This window comes from Ascaphus truei, chromosome 1 (genome assembly GCF_040206685.1).
Source record: "Ascaphus truei isolate aAscTru1 chromosome 1, aAscTru1.hap1, whole genome shotgun sequence".
Taxonomy (NCBI): Eukaryota; Metazoa; Chordata; class Amphibia; order Anura; family Ascaphidae; genus Ascaphus; species Ascaphus truei.
In genome coordinates this window covers 54,654,935-54,674,470 of record NC_134483.1, presented here as the reverse complement: position 1 = coordinate 54,674,470, position 19,536 = coordinate 54,654,935, and the positions used below count along the sequence as shown (strand labels likewise).

The 19,536-nt window shown below is 40.6% G+C and overlaps 1 long non-coding RNA gene across 1 annotated transcript; it reads left to right on the top strand.

The window, feature by feature from the left end:
- Positions 1-15,521: 15,521 nt before the first annotated feature.
- On the top strand, positions 15,522-16,549 carry LOC142469025 (uncharacterized). Its single transcript, XR_012788942.1, has 3 exons — positions 15,522-15,916; positions 16,026-16,394; positions 16,486-16,549. It is a non-coding gene; the product is annotated as an uncharacterized LOC142469025 (long non-coding RNA).
- The last annotated feature ends 2,987 nt before the right edge of the window (positions 16,550-19,536 follow it).

Genomic DNA, 19,536 nt, shown 5'->3' with positions numbered 1-19,536 from the left:
CAGTCACTCACCCACCCACCCAGTCACTCACCCACCCACCCAGTCACTCACCCACCCAGTCACTCACCCACCCACCCAGTCACTCACCCACCCACCCAGTCACTCACCCACCCACCCAGTCACTCACCCACCCACCCAGTCTCTCACCAACCCACCCAGTCTCTCAAAGGTCTCTCACCAACCCACCCAGTCACTCAAAGTCACTCACCCACCCAGTCACTCACCCACCCACCCAGTCACTCACCTACCCACCCAGACAGGCAGTCACCTGTCTTTTGTTGAAAATATAAAAATAAACAGGTTGCATTGTAATGTTTTTTTCTGTAACACAATAAGAAAACAGTTAAGTAAAAGTTGCACGCTAAAAAATATTTTCTCATGGTAGGTGCGCTATGGGTTTGGGGGGGAAAGGTGCGCTAAGGGGGGCGGGCGGCTGCTCCTTTCATTTGTCCTGAGCACCATGATTTCTGTTGGCGGCCTTGCTCCCATTGGTTCACACAACTTGTCTTCAGATTGGCTGCTGGGATCAAATCTGTGATTGGTTCCCTTGCGTTGCGTACCACGTGAAGCGTCACCTCTCCGGATCACCAGAGGCTTGTAGCTCCGGCCGGCTGACGCTTCACAGCACATAGTCAGCTGACCGCAGCGGGTCCTCAGCCTTCGATGGTTAGAAAACCACAGAGATACCTACAGAAAACAAAACAAAAATGTAGCACAAGCTCCATAGCGTGAATCTGTATAGAAATGGGGGATTTATTAAAAAAAAGCAGCCCAATCTTTAAGACCTGCACTTACAAGAGGGTAAAAGATATCACGCATGTCTTCGACTGAGCCACTGATTGAGCCACCTGTGCTGAAGCAGGGATATCCATAAAACCTGTCCTGTGGGTGGCCCTTGAGGATGGAGTTTGAGACCCTTGCTGTAGATGCAGTCACAGGATCCCTGCTGATGTGGAGAGAATAGCCGTCAAGAAGAGATGATGGTGCACAGCGCAGTCACAATTAAGGGCTGGATTGCAAGCAATTGCTTTAGACTTGATTTATTGGCACATAGCAAAGTACAAAAAGGATTTTTTTTTAACCCACTAACGTATATCGCACCTCGCCTGACACTTTGTCAAAGAGTGAAAGCACTACCATTGATTAAGTAGCGTTCTCGCCCCTGAATCCCCCCCCCCCCCCGATGTCAGATAGACCCGCACCCAGGTGGAAAGGAGGCTTCAGTGTAGGTATACTGATAACATGACATCAGCCGTCATGAAAAATATATCGTATCGCAGATCCTAAACATTTAAACACAAATAATATACATTTATCACCAGATTCTAAAATACCCAATTCTATAGATCAAAGATCAGATTTGAAAATTGCTAAAAATGTCAAAGATGTACCAGCATGGACTAGACACATAAAGGTAGATACGCCATATTAAAGCTGCAGTTCAAGCAATATCCTGCATGTGTGTTTTTTTTTTAATAAATCAGTTCTGTAGTAAGAAAAAATACTTTTAGCATTTTCTGTTTTAAAAAAAAAACAACAACTTTGAAAGACCAATTTTCTTGTATTCTATTTTAACAAGCATGTTTGTTCCTATAGCAACCATTTACATTCCCCAGATCTAAAGATGTTGCCAAACTTTGCCGATCAATAGACGGAGAACGAATTGACCGGCAGCTATGCAGTTTTTTTTAGGTAAGTAGAGATTGCCCACATGAAACTATTGAAGTTAAAAAAAAAAACTAAAAAAAAAAAAAAACGGGAGCCTGAACTGCAGCTTTAATCTCAACATCTCATCCTTATTAGGGAGTAGAATTGTTTGTCTCTTACATAGAATATATATTATAAACACTTGTCATGTGTAAATAACTCTATTGTGCCTTATACAGATAATATATCATGCATAATATTGTGGGTTGCTGCTGTTAAAACAGCAGTAAATAGTTGTGAAGAAATCCTACATACTGTATATAAATGTGAACCCACACTTGGAACCAAATGTGTATGTGTATTGTTGAAAAGAAATATCATGTGGCATATCAGCCCAATATAACATAATAATAAAGTACTTGTAACTCTAAATAAACCTCTTTGTATGTTGTTGTTGTGTTTGCAACTATAGTTACAACCTACTTCACAATGAGATGTAGAGTAATGGCTACAATGTATCTTTATATGCTGCAGTTTTAGTATGTTCACATTCTATCCACAAACATATTGAATACAGTATATATATATATATATATAATGTCCAATCATTGGACACATACGACAAGAGAAACATGAAAACTGCACCAAAATACTGGTGATAATTGAAGGGTAAATTCTGGTCAGAATTACCAAGGTACACGTGTAATTAATATTAAATATATTGTAATGTGTGTATATACATAAATTCTATGTATACATATATACGAAATGTGTGGGATAAGTATTGGCTAGTTATCCTAAATCTTTATATTAATAATTTAATACATTTAGATATTTAAGGGTTGTTTGGATTATTCGCCAGTTAAAATTATATATGAGTTAATCTCAGTAGTCTCCAAATTCAATGGCAATGTAATATTCTGCCGATTACTGTGCATGTTATTTTCTATTGATATATTTAATGACATCTAGTTCAGTGTTTAGTGATCATGTCACTAATGTGTCCCTTTATTGGTTATATATTTTCCAATAATATTCTTTGTGTTTACAATATTAACCATTTACATTTGTCACGGCTGTCCTCTATATTAACACTGCTTTTTGCCTGGACTTGGGACAATTTAACTGGCTCGAAGACTGGGCCACTGATTGATCCACCTGTGCTGAAGCAGGGATATCCATAAAACCTGGCCTGTTGGTGGCCCTTGAGGACTGAGCTTGAGACCCCTGCTCTACAGTTTATAAAACAAGGGGTGATGTTTTTTGATACAAACTATGAACTGTATATTCAGACAATGTGGGAGCAGCATTAAGACTTTGTTTGGGACAGACACACAACATCAGAGATCACCGCCCAGGTATTTCTTACTTCCCATTATTTGCAAATATTATTTAGCTGCACCACACAATACCTATTAAGGAGGAGTCAAAATTCACAATTGAGGATTTATAAACCATCCTAAGGCCCGTAATATAGTGGCGCACGCGCGCCTCTGCGAACGCTCGTGCATGTGACCCACACTTTTTGTGTGTACGGTCTGTGCTGCTGTGAGCGACAGGCTTGGAAGGTACTGTGTGTGTGTGTCACTGTGTGTTTGTGTGTCACTGTGTGTTTGTGTGTCACTGGGGAAGCTGTGTGTGTGTGTGTGTGTGTGTGTGTGTGTGTGTGTGTGTGTGTGTGTGTGTGTGTGTGTGTGTGTGTGTGTGTGTGTGTGTGTGTGTGTGTGTGTGTGTGTGTGTGTTAAAAATTAAAAAAAAGACATGCTGTGAGAATAAATTATTTATTAATATTGTGCACACAAACACACATACACACACACATACATACACACACACATACTGTACTTACATACATATACATTGCGTAGCGGCACAAATACTTACTTTTCGGAGTCTTCCCCGCTATCGGCCGGCTCCACGCTCCCTGCCATGCGCGACCCTAGCATACAATGGCTGGCTAACCACAGCCAACTACTGTATAACTGTTGTGCGCGCGGACAGCACAGCAAGCGCGCCCACTATATTATGAGCCTTAAAAAGCAAGGCCTAAAAGAACACAGCCTCCTTAGATGTTTTGGATAGGCATTTTACAACGTTTTTTTTGATGCACTGATATTGGATATGTTCCTTTTTGCTATATACTGTACTCTACAGAGACTGTTTGTGTTTTTCAGTATGAAGAAGCACTATGCATTTTCTTTATGACCGTGGCCAAAATAACTGTTTCTTGAATAATGGAATGAATTTGGTAGCATGCGTCTAGTGTCAGGCTATAGCTGACTTCATCTGTTTCTCTAAAGCTTTAACTGGACTTTTTTACTTTAGGGAACAATAATTACTCAATTTAAAAAGCACATGTACCGTACCTTTTGTTTTCTAACCTACCAAATAAAAAAATAAAAATTGAATCAATAGAAATATTATGTAAGGTGGAGATTGGAAAGCAGAATCACTGAAGTCCAAAGAAGTGCACCAACAGCTCACCAAGTTGAGGGCTAAAAAACTTTTATTAAGACTACATAAAATGAAAATAAGGAAACAAACAAAAACTAATACATGACAACCCTACGCGTTTCAGGCACCTTAGTGCCCTTTCTCAAGGGGGATAATGGGGACTGAGAGTGTATCTGGTATATAGCCCCTCCTATTCAATTAACACGCAGCTGGAATGGATTGATGTTGCATTAATTGGTTAATTATAACATCTCATGTCTCTATGAATAATCAAGAAAACTAATGAACATTCAAAGGAACATATCAGAATACTTAATAGTAATGATCAAAATAATTAAAGAACAATGCAACTCATACAATTATAAATAAAAATTAAAAAAACCAATATTAAGATTTGAGTATTATCTCAATGGTACGATCTTGTAACACAATAATATTATTTATATGGAGACATGGTACAGTCTATAATAAAAAAGAAGGGGGGGGAAATGGATAGTGACAAGGGATTGGTTGGATGGAAATGTCAAAGGACATTAAGTATTCTTAGTGATCATTAAATAATGCTCACTGTCTAACAGACACATGTTAATACAGTCACAAATGGTTGATTTAGAAATAAGCAACAAGATTACCAGACATTGTTAATTATGACAGAAGACAGGTGTTGCAAAAGAAAACAGATGTGAATATTCATACATATTATGCAGTTTATCTAAAGTAATGAACATGTTAAAGAAAATATTTGAGGTCCCACTCTGTATTCAACCCTTTGGGAATTAGTGTATCGAGTGTGAAAATCCAGTGGGCCTCTCTGCGGTAAAGTGTATTTATTCTATCACCGCCCCTGTAATGTATGGGGATTTGTTCAATTGCTATACATCTGAAATTTGTTAAGGTACCAGCTTGACAAACATTAAAATGTTTTGATACAGGATGTATCTCATCTTTTTTAAGTATTAATCGCATATGCTCAAGAATTCTCAGTTTAAACATACGTGTCGTTAGACCTATATATTTTTTTTGACAACCACAAGTCAGCATGTAGATCACAAATTCTGTTCTACAATTTATGAACATTGGGATGTTATAAGATCTCGTGTTGTCAATGTTGGTAAAAGTTGTGGATTTCGTAACATACTTACAAATTTTACAGCGCCCACATGCAAAACATCCTTTTAATCTAGGAAAAAATTCAAGTATAGGGGCACTGGGTGAACACTTATCCATTTACATAGATTATTATTTGCAACCCATCGTGCACACCCTACCCTCTCACTTATTGGACACGTCACACCTTCTCACTTTATTTCAAGATTATCACTGGTCTCCTGATTTTCTTTGGGTCACTTTAGATGTTTCTTCACTTTATTCAATCATTTCACATGCACATGGTATATCAGCCACAAGACACTTTTTAGACCTTGATCCATCACTATCACCATTACACACTGCCTTTTTACTAGACTGTATACACTTTTTGCTTACACATAATTATTTCCTTTTTTCTGGCACCTGCTACCTCCAGACACGTGGGACTGCCATGGGCATATGCTTCGCACCTTCCTATGCAAATCTTTTCATGGGTTGGTGGGAAGCGACCCACGTGTTTGGAGATAGCAATCCCTTTCGACACCACATACACTTCTACCGCCGCTTCATTGATGACCTACTGATCATCTGGAGCGGGACGGTGGAAGAACTGCAACTGTTCATTAATTATATTAACACCAACACGTTTAATCTACACTTCACATCACACCATCACTCCACTTATATACACTACCTCGATATGAAACTTTATGTGGGATTGGATCAACGGATCCATACTGACATTTTTCGCAAGGATAATGCCAAAAATACCTTGCTACATGCAGGCAGTGCACATACTGTAGTCGTGCTCTCATTAAGGGGATACCCTATGGGCAATTCATCCGTCTCAAGAGGAATTGCTCTAATTTGGAAGATTTTCATAAAAGATCAATTGAGTTAACCCATCGTTTCCTCGTTAGAGGATATACAAAAACCAATCTCCAAGAAGCATATCAAAATGCTCTCCAACAAAACAGAGAGGGGATGATCAATAGATCTACAGAACAAGCTATCAATAGATCCACTAATAATAACATCTCCAGAGGGAGAAATACAGACACAGACACCCCTTATTTCATCACGAAATATAGCAGACAAGCTGAAGCAATCCGTAATATCGTAAACCAACATTGGTCCATATTGACCCCCTGCTCAGGAGCATTACCACCACGAGACCCAGATTTGTTTTTCAAAGATCACAAACAATAGGAAATATTGTAGCCCCCAGTGTAATTAAAAAGAACATATTAACTACAAAAAAAGAATTTTTTCCTAGATTAAAAGGATGTTTTGCATGTGGGCGCTGTAAAATTTGTAAGTATGTTACGAAATCCACAACTTTTACCAACATTGACAACACGAGATCTTATAACATCCCAATGTTCATAAATTGTAGAACAGAATTTGTGATCTACATGCTGACTTGTGGTTGTCAAAAAAATATATAGGTCTAACGACACGTATGTTTAAACTGAGAATTCTTGAGCATATGCGATTAATACTTAAAAAAGATGAGATACATCCTGTATCAAAACATTTTAATGTTTGCCAAGCTGGTACCTTAACAAATTTCAGATGTATAGCAATTGAACAAATCCCCATACATTACAGGGGCGGTGATAGAATAAATACACTTTACCGCAGAGAGGCCCACTGGATTTTCACACTCGATACACTAATTCCCAAAGGGTTGAATACAGAGTGGGACCTCAAATATTTTCTTTAACATGTTCATTACTTTAGATAAACTGCATAATATGTATGAATATTCACATCTGTTTTCTTTTGCAACACCTGTCTTCTGTCATAATTAACAATGTCTGGTAATCTTGTTGCTTATTTCTAAATCAACCATTTGTGACTGTATTAACATGTGTCTGTTAGACAGTGAGCATTATTTAATGATCACTAAGAATACTTAATGTCCTTTGACATTTCCATCCAACCAATCCCTTGTCACTATCCATTTCCCCCCCCTTCTTTTTTATTATAGACTGTACCATGTCTCCATATAAATAATATTATTGTGTTACAAGATCGTACCATTGAGATAATACTCAAATCTTAATATTGGTTTTTTTAATTTTTAATTATAATTGTATGAGTTGCATTGTTCTTTAATTATTTTGATCATTACTATTAAGTATTCTGATATGTTCCTTTGAATGTTCATTAGTTTTCTTGATTATTCATAGAGACATGAGATGTTATAATTAACCAATTAATGCAACATCAATCCATTCCAGCTGCGTGTTAATTGAATAGGAGGGGCTATATATACCAGATACACTCTCAGTCCCCATTATCCCCCTTGAGAAAGGGCACTAAGGTGCCTGAAACGCGTAGGGTTGTCATGTATTAGTTTTTGTTTGTTTCCTTATTTTCATTTTATGTAGTCTTAATAAAAGTTTTTTTAGCCCTCAACTTGGTGAGCTGTTGGTGCACTTCTTTGGACTTCAGTGATTCTGCTTTCCAATCTCCACCTTACATACTGCTGCTGCTGCTGGATTGGAGTGACACGCTGAGGATCTGAGGGTACGTGGGTGTTGGCGTTTACTACATTCTCCCCCGTGAAATCACGTGTCTACAGGGAGAGGAAGATTCACCGGACGGACCGGACGTGCTATGATGCACTTCCGGCACTCGGGAACTCCATGCCAGAGATGAGAGACCGTGCAGTGGATATCCAGGACAGCTTCGTCTTCTCTGCAGACAGGGCTGCGCATGAGGAGTGCTACAAGAGGGATCCGTAGAGGCACCGACATAGGCTCTCTACATTCTAAGGATCTCAGGTAGCGGTTTCCATTGGAACTCCCCTTCCCTTTACACGCAGTCCACAGTGTCTTCTCTATCTACTTTAACCCTCCTGTTACACCCACGTTTTGAAATCCCCTCGCTGCTTACCTCAGCAGTCCTACGTAATTACCACTTATTATTAACTTTTTTTGTACTCTCTGTTTAGAGCTGTGAGTAGCTAGATCATTGACCATCAATAGAAATATTAACCTGAAGTTGTACTATTATTATTATTATTTTTAATACTCAGACATGGCAGCACATTTATCTGCCTCATAAAAGAAACATTTATGCGCACAAGCTACAGAGCCTGGTAATGCTGCTATTGAACCAGTGGTTGCATTGTAGTGCCATTAAAAAAATTGAGGGGACACTAATCTAATTAAATTTCTTTGAAGCCTTTGGTTTCTTTTTTTTCTCTCTCTTTTTTTTAAGGGCTTACTGTACCTCAATGGAGTATATGATGATACAATAACAGAGCGTTTGCTTAAAGCAAATCAATTGTTATTAAACTAAGAAGCAAGTGTAGACTTTAAGATTGAAAGATGGGGTACTCCCCACTATTGCATGTTGATCACTATCTACAATTAGAACTAGATAGACATGTTTCAAATCACATTAATGATGAAGAATGAAAATGCAGAGTGAGTTTGAGCAAGGGAGCATATCTGTAGCCACCTATCCCAATATTTACTTTAACGACTTACTACCTCCCACACGTGTGAACCAATAGCAAACATATTAAAGAGGGCGTGAACCTTAATGATGGACAACTTCTTTTTAAACCAGACAACTCTAAGTATTTTTAAATAATTTTTCAACATTCGTTTTTAAAACATGGAAACCTAAAACCTGGGGTAGCCAGGACGGACTAAGCACGGGAACCCGACGTTTCCTCCGTGTTGATGGCTTTTTACAAAAAAATTCCCTTGTGGTTCTGGAGCTGCAGCATTAGCGCTGCTGCTGCTAAAGATTCTGGCGTCACGTTCACTCCTACCTGTGCGCACGTGACGGTGTATGTGGAAGGGGCTAATAACATCCCGCTGTCCAGCTGACTCACCTCGCAGGGCACTAAAAAAAGAGTAAGAACTTCCCATAAACTGCCACACTTCACCTCCATTAAGCTTCCACCACAAGAATAATTTAAGGTCTTGCCCTCAAGACTCCTTGGTCCCCTTGATACTATAAAAATAAATGTATTTACCACAAAATCCCAATGTTGCAAAAAGCGACCCAAAATGCAGGTAATCTCTCCAAAAATGCCTAGGTTCAATTTGAGCCCAAACACAGAATTTAGTACATTTTAGGTTTACAATGTAAAGTCTACAGTGCTTTTTGCAGAAAAAAAATGTTACAAAAAGATACACTGGATATCTGCAGACTGTTTCATAAAATAAAAGGGAATAAAACAGAGAGACCTATATGTTACCGACAAACAATATTAGATCCTTTCAAAGAAGTCTTGAAGTTGAAGATATGAGAACTCACGTTATTGATATAACGCCCCTCTTACAGTATATGAATTCTCACTTAAATACTCAGAAAAAATAATACGGGCAGCACACTATAAACATAGACTCGCTTTCTTGGCATCACGATTCTCTTGTAAAAAAACCACTGGACCAGGGCTCATTTAACCATTAGGCATACTTGGTGGCCGCCTAGGGTGGCAGAATATAGGGGCTAGAAACCGTCTAGTTCGCCTAATGCAGTTTCCTTACCAGGCGGGGGATTTCCCCAAGCAAGTGTAGCCAGGTCACCTGATGGCTACTATTCTGCCCTTGGGTTGGCAGTAAACCCTGGTAAAATCAGGTTGCCAGTAGTTGGTATGGGGTTTTCCCCTTTCCTTTTGGTGCTGCACTTGAGTGAAAGCAGGGGGTTGGTACATCCTGTTGTAGCTGGGACAACGGGGTGCTCACCTTCTGGCTGTACTTAAGGGAAGGACCGCCCTAAAGTTAGTAGTGCCTTCCTCCTTTGAGAAAGGCAGGTCACACAACTGGGAGCCTAAGATTGGGGCTTTCCCTTGTGCTCTTCCCTCCGGGGGAGAGTGAGTGTGGACCATACCTCTGCCTCTGCTAGCGAGGTGGGGAAGAGCTAGGAAGACTGTGGGTGCCCTTGGCCTGTAGTGATGGTCCAAGGACCATCGTTCAGTGAGAGATGAGTACTGCATCTGGCAGAAGCCTACCATGTAACTGTGCTGTACAGAGTGAATAAACCGTTCCTGTTGTTATATACCTATTGCCTGGTGCGTGACCTTACTGGGGGGAGAGGTAATAAGTTCTACTGTGGGAGATCACCTTCAGCTCCTGGAGCCTACGGCAGATGGAGGCGCTGCACTGCTAAAGAGATATGTGGGGTATGAACCCCAGAAGCCTGTTCCTGTGTCCCCACTACCATCGGTGGATGACTCAGCCCTCCTGATGCCAGCAGGTATTTGCACCATGCACCCTGTAATGGCCCCTATCAGCGATTGGGTGGGGGAAACACCGTTACATTTGCAAAGAGCAGTGCTATTGCTATGGGGCTGGGCAGTTTCCTCCATTGTGATTGGCTGCATTACCCAACAGCAGCCAACCAGGAGTAGTTATCAGGAGCCTGGGGGCGGGTCGAAGCAGTGGAGGCAGCAGCATGAACCGTGTGTTTGTGTGTGTTCTGTGCCTGTCCTGTGTGTATCTGTTCTGGTCTGTGTCCGTATCAGTGGGAAAGAGGGTGTCAGGGTCAGTGGGGGGAGAGAGATTGTCGGGGAGAGAGAGTGTCAGTGAGTGGGGGAGAGAGAGTGTGAGGGGGGGAAAGACTGTTAGTGTCGGTGTCAAGTGATTTTATATGCACCATATATTTGATATCTGTCAAGTGATTTTTGTGCAAGGGAACCGAGATGCCAAGACAGTGAGTGTGTTTATAGTATGCTGCCCCATATCTTCTTTTTTCTGTTGCTTCGGAAGTCTAGTTACACTTTCCTGGGGACATGCACCTTTTTAAACTGAAGGAGGTAATGTGTTTTTCTTGCTCTATTGTGATATCTGGGAGTTCTTCCCTAACATTTATCCCTAACATTTATCCCTTAAACACTCAAATCACTCGTATTTAAAACCCAAACTTTGCCTCTGTGACAAAAGACAGGCTAGCTTTTTGTGGGTGTGTCTGCTCTCCCACTCATCAATCGTTCCTTGACATTTTTATGGCTGAGGTTACTTGAGAGAAAGGGAATGATTTTAATAAAATAATTCTCTCCCTGTAACTACTAGATTAATGCCACACAAGTCATTGGGTTCGTCTGATTTTTAAACACACCTGGATACCTATATTTGCTAGTCCGACGTCAAATTTTAATTGTCTAAAGAATAATCTGACATTTTATTGGTCCATAGACGCTATGAAATCCCAGGTTACCTCCACTTGAGGCATTTATAAACAGATAAGAAATACTGGACGTGTATTCTATAGGAATCAAATTATCTGACATATGCAAACACAGACACCCGCTCACATCTGCGTTGCCCTACAAGCGGACAGCCTGATGGGTCTCCCCAAGAGCTGCTCCCCTCTGCACAGGACCAGCATGCTAAGGGTTAACATTTGCTTGTACTTTGTGGAATGTCAACCCCACTCACTGGAATGTTAATGAGCCAAGAGGACACAAATAACTTTTTGTTCAGAGCTGCATTGAAAATCAACAACCCCAGTGTACATCTGCGTTGCCTCAAAGGCGGACAGCCTTTGGCACAGCAGAAGGGCAGCCAAAGGGTGTGAGCCGTTTGCTGCTGTTCGCTGCTGTTTGGTGATGTTAAAGCTGCTCTATTTCAATCGGAAAATCACAAGCCCTTTATCCCTGTGCCCAATTTTCCTACTTTATCTGTCCATGACATGTCTGTGAATTGACTGTTTAACCCTGTTCTTTTAATGTAACCATTTATTTTTATAACTCTCAGCCCAGGACATACTTGAAAACGAAAGGTAACTCTCAATGTATTACTTCCTGGTAAAACATTTTTATAAATAATTATTTGATATTGTTACAGAAGCGTAATTTTGCCCATCAAATGTTTTAATCTGATATGATTGGGAATTGCACCAGATTTGAATTATCTTACATTATGGGGGATCTTTAATAAGTAATATAAAGTAGAGACCCTCTTCCCACCTCTGTTTGCTGGCCACAGAGTCCCAGGAACTTTTATGATGCCCCTTTGAAGATTGCACTGCCAGATCAGTACAGTATATCTGTACAATGTCAGATTCTTCACTGTAAACATGGTCTTCCATTTTATTATTTCAGTGGCCCATAAAAGCTAGGACGACCCAAATTAACCGCACAGGAGATAGGGGAAAACAATTCTTTTTAAATTACAATATTTAAACAATCGGTTGAAGTATTGGTCTCGCAAATTAACCTGCTCATCGCTCTATCGTGATATCTGAGGTGCGACTTTTATCTGCTGTGTGGCTGTCAATCACTGTCGAGCAGAAGAAAAATAATTGCTCTCCAGAATCTATAGAACTGCAGTGGCGTGCTATAGTGGAGGGGGCTATATGGGGTGAGGTAGGGAGTGGGTGAGGTAGGGAGTGGGTGGGTGGGTGACCCAGAATTTGTTTTGATACCAGGGCCTACTGTCCCCTTGTCCACTGCTGCTTCCAGCCATTTCCTTGTGAGTGATGTCACTGTATTAAACATAATCAATCCCATGGGTGCACAAATTGGGGGGTGCATCCTTCAGGGGGGGCGCAAGTTTTTCCAGGGGGGGGTGCGGCGGTTGCAGAGGCCCTGCGCTCTTCCCCAAGGCATTTAAATTAATGCCGGGAGATTGCGAGAGGCCTTTGCAACTTCACTTACCTTGTCTTCAGCGACATGTCGCCATGGCAACACCGCGTGAAATTATGCTGAGAGCCGGAGGCAAGGTAAGGGAGGGGGGGGGGGGCGAGCAGAGAGGGAAGCAGGCAGGGGGGTGCAGCAGGGAAAGACTGAGTACCCATGATCTATGTATGTATGTCTTTATTTATTTAACACCATTAATGTACATAGCACTTCACAGCAGGAATATATGTGACAAGCAAAAAAAAAAAAAATATATAAATAACACATCAAGGGGAGAAGTGCTTCAGACATAAAAGTAACATTTAGGAAAAGGAGACCCTGCTCCGAAGAGCTTACAATTGAATTGGTTGTTAAGAAGAACGTACAGAGACAGTAGGAGGGCGTTCTGGTAAGTGCGTCTGCAAGGAGCCAAGGATTATGTATGAGGTGTTAATTATCAGCTACGGAGCTACTCGTATGCAGGTGTGTTTTGAGGTGGGTCTTAAATGTGGATAGAGAGGGTGCTAGTCGGATATTGAGGGGAAGGGCATTCCAGAGGTGCGGGGCAGTCAGTGAGAAGGGTTTAAGGCGGGAGAGGGCTTTATATACAAAGGGGGTAGAGAGAAGATATTCTGTAGCAGAACGCGACGTAATGAGAGTGGTAGAAAGAAGCACATATTTTGAAAATGAGTGAGGTCAAAGCAAATACAAACAGTGCTGGCGCATGGCAGCAATAGTTTATAGCTAAGATGTACAGTCTGGGATAGACTTTCTCAGTGGACTTCCCATCCACAGAGAAAGAGCTCTGCTAACCTCTAACCACAATCAACAATATTGTTTAATACATACAGTAGGGTCTTATTTTATATTCACTGAATTACTTCAATGGGGATTTCTGTCCCAAACAGCCTGAACTGCAGAATTAGAATAAGGCCCTATGTCTGAAAAAAGTACTGTTATTGTTAGCAGATATAGGGCCTCATGCAGTAAGCGTTGATAAGGGAAATATGGCCATGTTATAGCCAAAATTGGGTTTGAGATTCAGTAAGCGCCGATAAGTGCTTCATATCGCCAGGTTTCGGAGCCGATAATTTGGTTATGGCCAGTCGCCTGCCGATAAGCCTGTTTTCGACACTGATCGCCACTTTTTTAAATCGGCTGGATTCAACAAAAAAAAACAGCTTATCGGGGCTGATCGGCACTACGAAATTGAGATGTTATGGCCGATTTCTCCCGCCAACTAAAGTTGGCATTTTGGACGGGAGAACGATCGCTAAGGCTGCCGGAACGGCACTTAGAAAAAAAAAATCTTCTGTACATCAATGGAAGTCAATGGAGCGGGGACGTATAACAGTATAGTACTGTTTACGTTTCATTGCTCACAATACAAGGGGGATTTGCATTACAGTGTGGGGGCATTCCCTGCATTGTGTCACAGCTGATGTGTCTTATTTGCATAACATTCGACTTTTACATGTTTTCAGCATTTGCGGGTCACATTACTCATCATGTGATGATGTGGCAAGGGAAAATACTATACTACACTCTTAAAGGAGAACCTCACATCATATCACACATTTTACTCAACTCAGCGACAATTATTTACATGATGTCACACATGTCACACATGTCACTCATACACAGTATATTCATCTTCCTTTACATTACACAATGCTTGTAATGTGACACGCATCTTTAAACGTTCATGTACATCTGTCTTCTCATGTTTACATATACTTTTGGGTCCTCCCTATTTTCATGACGTCACTTATTGGACGCTCAATCACATTGCATGTTTACATTGTAACCGTTGCATTACAAGCACTTCAACCTAACTTATACACACATGTACAGTAATTCATCATTGGGACACCTTGTAAACTCATTCTATAGCAACTATCCTCCTTACACAAATGCATGCATATGCACACGACTATTCATTGTTGCCAACATGTCACAATAACATGGATAATTACACATGTTACACAAAACTTTTCCCACGTCAATCTCAGCCTTTTTGTCTCATTACATGACTGACTCTTGCGTTCACAAGTGTTACATGCATTGCACATGCAACTATTTATTTGCAAGCAATCTTTGTACAAAGCTTCACGTCACATCATTGCCAAATATCATCATTCCCTGCAGAATACACACAACAAATACTTAGAACAACAAGTGCACACAGCTTGCCACAGAAGTACTTTATTATGTTAATGTAACACCTTGCATTTTACTATGTCACCTGACATCATCACATACCTATTTAAAGGACGCACATTACCTGCTCATTCACAGCTACTCATTTCAAAATGTTGCGAATGTTTAGGAGACGGAGGAACATTCTTTTCTATGACATGCTTGATGATGAAGACAATCATATAGGGCAAGGGAGGGACACACCGAGGGACAGTGACAGTGACGCGGATACGACAGGGACAGGGAGAGGGACAGGCCGAGGGACAGGTAGAGGGACAGGAGATCAGAGGAGAAGACAGAGGAGACAACTTGTGCCTCGTCCGCGTCTGTACAGGGAGAGAACCCTGTTAGATGGGATGAGTGAGGAGGAGATTGTAAGTCGCTATCGTTTGAGTTCAGCAGCAATCTTAGCTCTTTATGAGGAGATAAGGGGGGATTTAGATTTTTTCACAGCCAGAGGTCGTGCAGTCCCTGGGCTTGTTAAAATGCTGTGCTCATTACATTATCTTGCTTCCGCGTCATACCAGACAACTGTGGGCATAGTGGGCGGGGTCTCGCAATCTACATTCTCACGGGCCTTGACCCAGTTTCTCTATGCACTCAATAGACGCGCTAGGAATTATATTCATTTTCCTACAGAGGCGACAGAGTGGCTGGAAGTCAGGACTGGCTTTTATAATATAGCAGGGATACCATGTGTGCTGGGTGCAATCGATTGCACACATGTTGCTTTGATTGCACCTAGTCAGAGTGAGCATGTGTACCGCAATCGGAAGCACTACCATTCACTCAATGTACAGGTGGTATGTGATGCCACGATGAGGATAATGCATGTGGTACCCAAGTTCCCTGGTTCCAGTCACGATTCCTCTATCCTGAGGAACTCTTCAGTCTTCCATGCGTTCGAAGAGGGACATTTTGAACCTGGTTGGCTGCTGGGTGAGTACATATTTACATGTTCTAACACAAAACACATGTTGATTTAGGAATGTTGGCATTGTACAATTTGATCACTAATGTCAGCTTATGTGTGCTCCATTCATTATAGGTGACTCAGGATACGGAATTAGGCCGTGGCTCTTGACTCCGGTGCTAAACCCTCAAACTGAAGCAGAGGACAGGTACAATGCAGCCCATATATCTACAAGATCTGTTATAGAGAGGACATTTGGCCTACTCAAGACCAGGTTTAGGTGTCTGGACAGAACTGGTGGGGCTCTTCTATACAAGCCTCAAAAAGTGTCTGATATTATCCTTGCCTGTTGCATTTTGCACAATGTTGCACTCAGGCACAATGTACAGTCAGACCTAGCTGAGGCTTTGGTAGACGAGCATCCCACCCATGTAGCTGCTGAAAATGAACAAACAGCCAGTGGTGCCCAGACACGACAGAATCTCATCAATTCATTTTTTTCTTGTAAGTACAAACTCATATGTTCCTAGTACTACTTTTATAGTTTAATTATGTTATATTAACAATAATGTTTCTTTATATAACCTTCTGTTAGGACACAGATGAATATGGGTTGCACACCTTTCTTTTCTCTGCTGTGTGCACAAAGGGATGTGGCACCGGTATGTTATTGTTGCACAGGTTATATAATCCCTCTTCAATTGTACTTTAGTTGTGTGTATGTGAATACAACTTGGGTAACAAAGCAATAATATTTTAGCATTGTGTTATTCCTTATGCTAAGACAAAACACATATTATGCCCATAATCATTCATGCTTCTAGTATGCTTACATACAATGTTATTGGTGCAGTGTAACATGTACATCCATATGATGTGTACACCAGGCTGATTTACATTTTGAATGTCATGAAATATACATGGTGTTGTACATTTAACACCAAATACACACTTTGCTGTGTTGTTTACGGTACTGAAGATGGCATGTCAATGTTTGCAATTTATATATTGTTCCTTTGCATTATAGGTATATCTCCAGTATGACTGATCATGGTATGTATATTTGCTGACATCTCTCCTAAGATGTGGCTACCTCAATCTTCCTATAATTATTGGAACTAAAAACCCAACATATTGGTTTAAACACAAATGTTACATATATGTACTTTCTGTATCATGTATATGCATTTAGCTACTCTTGAGCTTTCATGTGCATTGTATTACAAAATGATTACTCACATTTCATCACATTTTATGTATGTTTCCTTATAATTTCCATTAATGTAATATAGAGGTGGTTGGAGAAAAGGGGATAACTGTACTTATTTGTTTACTTACGGGAGCACATTCATCACTAGCATAGACACACTTTTTAAGACAACTGTTTGTGTCTCTATCAATTGGTGTAGGATCCATGTATAACACCGACAAATGATAACACCAGCTTTATTATGGTAGCTTATATCATCATATTGACTATACTATGTATTTCTAAACGATTAATAAACACAGTAAACTATAGTTAGTTAGGTTAATGAAATATACACAGAAACGTACTTCATAACATGATGGTGATGTCATATTCAGAACATCATGCATTGGAGGGGACCATAACATCTGGCCAGTAACATTATTTGCTACAGTCCCAAACCATTTTATCTACATACCCATGTAACAAGAGATTTTAAAAATAAATGGCTACTTGGTTGTAAGTGTCCTTTACATTGGGAGAAGGAGTGGCTCACTGAGTAAAGACACACACTGGCACTGATAGTTTGAAGCAGGGGAGTCTGGTTCAATTCCCGGTGTGGGCTCCTTGTGACCTTGGCCAAGTCACTTTATCTCCCTGTGCCTCATGCGGCAAAAAAACATTTGTACGTTCCACGGGCCAGGGACCTCAGGCTGAAACATGTGTCTGTAAATCGCTGCGTACAACTAGCAGCCCTATACATGAACATGCTCATATTATTATTATTATTGTTACATAGTTTCGACAGTCATACGTTCCATTACATATTAGAATACACAAATGTGTTAGCAGAGTGGGAATGGTTGTTATATATAAAACACACCATGTCATAAAATGTTAGTAGTCATTAAAGAACACTCAATAAAAATTCATGAGGCACTCTTTTGCAACATCATTATGTTAATTAAGTGCTTATGCAATATAGGCATAAGGGTATCACATTTTTAATTGTTTGTTAATAAGCGCTGCAAGCAATATAAAATTAGTTCCATATGTAGTATAGTAGTCGGTGGCTCCTCCTCACAATCATCTCATATAAAGGTAGACTCTTCTGAAATCATACATTGATCCGATTGTATCTTCCCCGACATCTCTGAAATACAGCAAACACATGATGGTCAAATATGGCACCTTACTATATATGTATCCGTGACAACACATTACACAGCTCTATATGATTGTGTACATACACACGTCACTCACTTATATGTTAGAAGTAAAACTGTTCATCAGTATGTAATGTTTCTTTAAATTTGTAGCAGGCATAACTATGTATAAGAAGTGAACGTTGCCTGTATACTGAAAGATGTGCGCGCACATCTTTGTGTGCGCACGCACTTCACGCTTGGCTCCACTAACTGTTAGCGCATGCGCAAAACAAAGCGTACGTTGTGCGTTCAATACATGTTGAAAATACCAGTAAACATAACATCTTTATTTCAAATACAATGAAGACGAAACTACATTCGTTCTAAACGAGTACATCTGTATTCTTTTTAAACAGACGTGTTTGAACAGAAAGCACGGCCGATAACACAATGCGCAAATGCAATACGTGTGACGTCATGTTAAGCCAGCGTGAAACGCACGCTAACACTCCTCCCACTCAATTAACATTCGGCTAACGCCCAGGGTACGCCTACAAACACTGAGCCGCACGCATCACACACTGCAGTTACCGTTACTATAACAAAACATGACAGCCAATAGGCTTTGAGGCGCGCACGTCGCTTGGGGGCGGGACTTACATCACTAATCCTTTTTAAGGACGCCTTGGCCCATGACAAGGGTCCCACGTCATACGTGGTGGACCCGGTTTTCAATGTTGTAGATGTTGCATGATAACAAAACAGGTATGTGTTAGAGTAATGGTAAAATGTTGCTAATATGTTTAAAGGGATAGGAAAGTACGTATATTTATTCCGTCAGCAATGTGTACTACTCTTTCAGGTCCTACTATATTGTATTAGGAAACAATTTGTTTGTGATCGCTACATGTTATGCAGTCTGCAATGTTACGCTGTATCCACGCATTGAAAGTGAAAATGGTGGTTACAAAAAAAAAAACAATTTAAACGCAGAGTCAACGCATAACGATTGTTATATTTACCATTCTTCTAGAATTAACTCTTCGCCTGGCTGCAACTGGTCGCTCCAGAAATGCAAGCCATTTTCATCCACGCTTAACCCAACCGCTGAATCCAGTATGGCACATATCTCCTCCAGGATGCGCTCATAGGAATCGCCACTGCTTTCTTCAAATAATTGGTCGGGAGGTAGGTTCATTTCTTCCGGTTCCCATTCCAATGCAATTTCAGCTGAAAGGCTTGGTACATAATCATAGTACTTTTGTTCTTGTACAATGTGGGTTTCAGGAATGGAGGCTGCAGATATTGC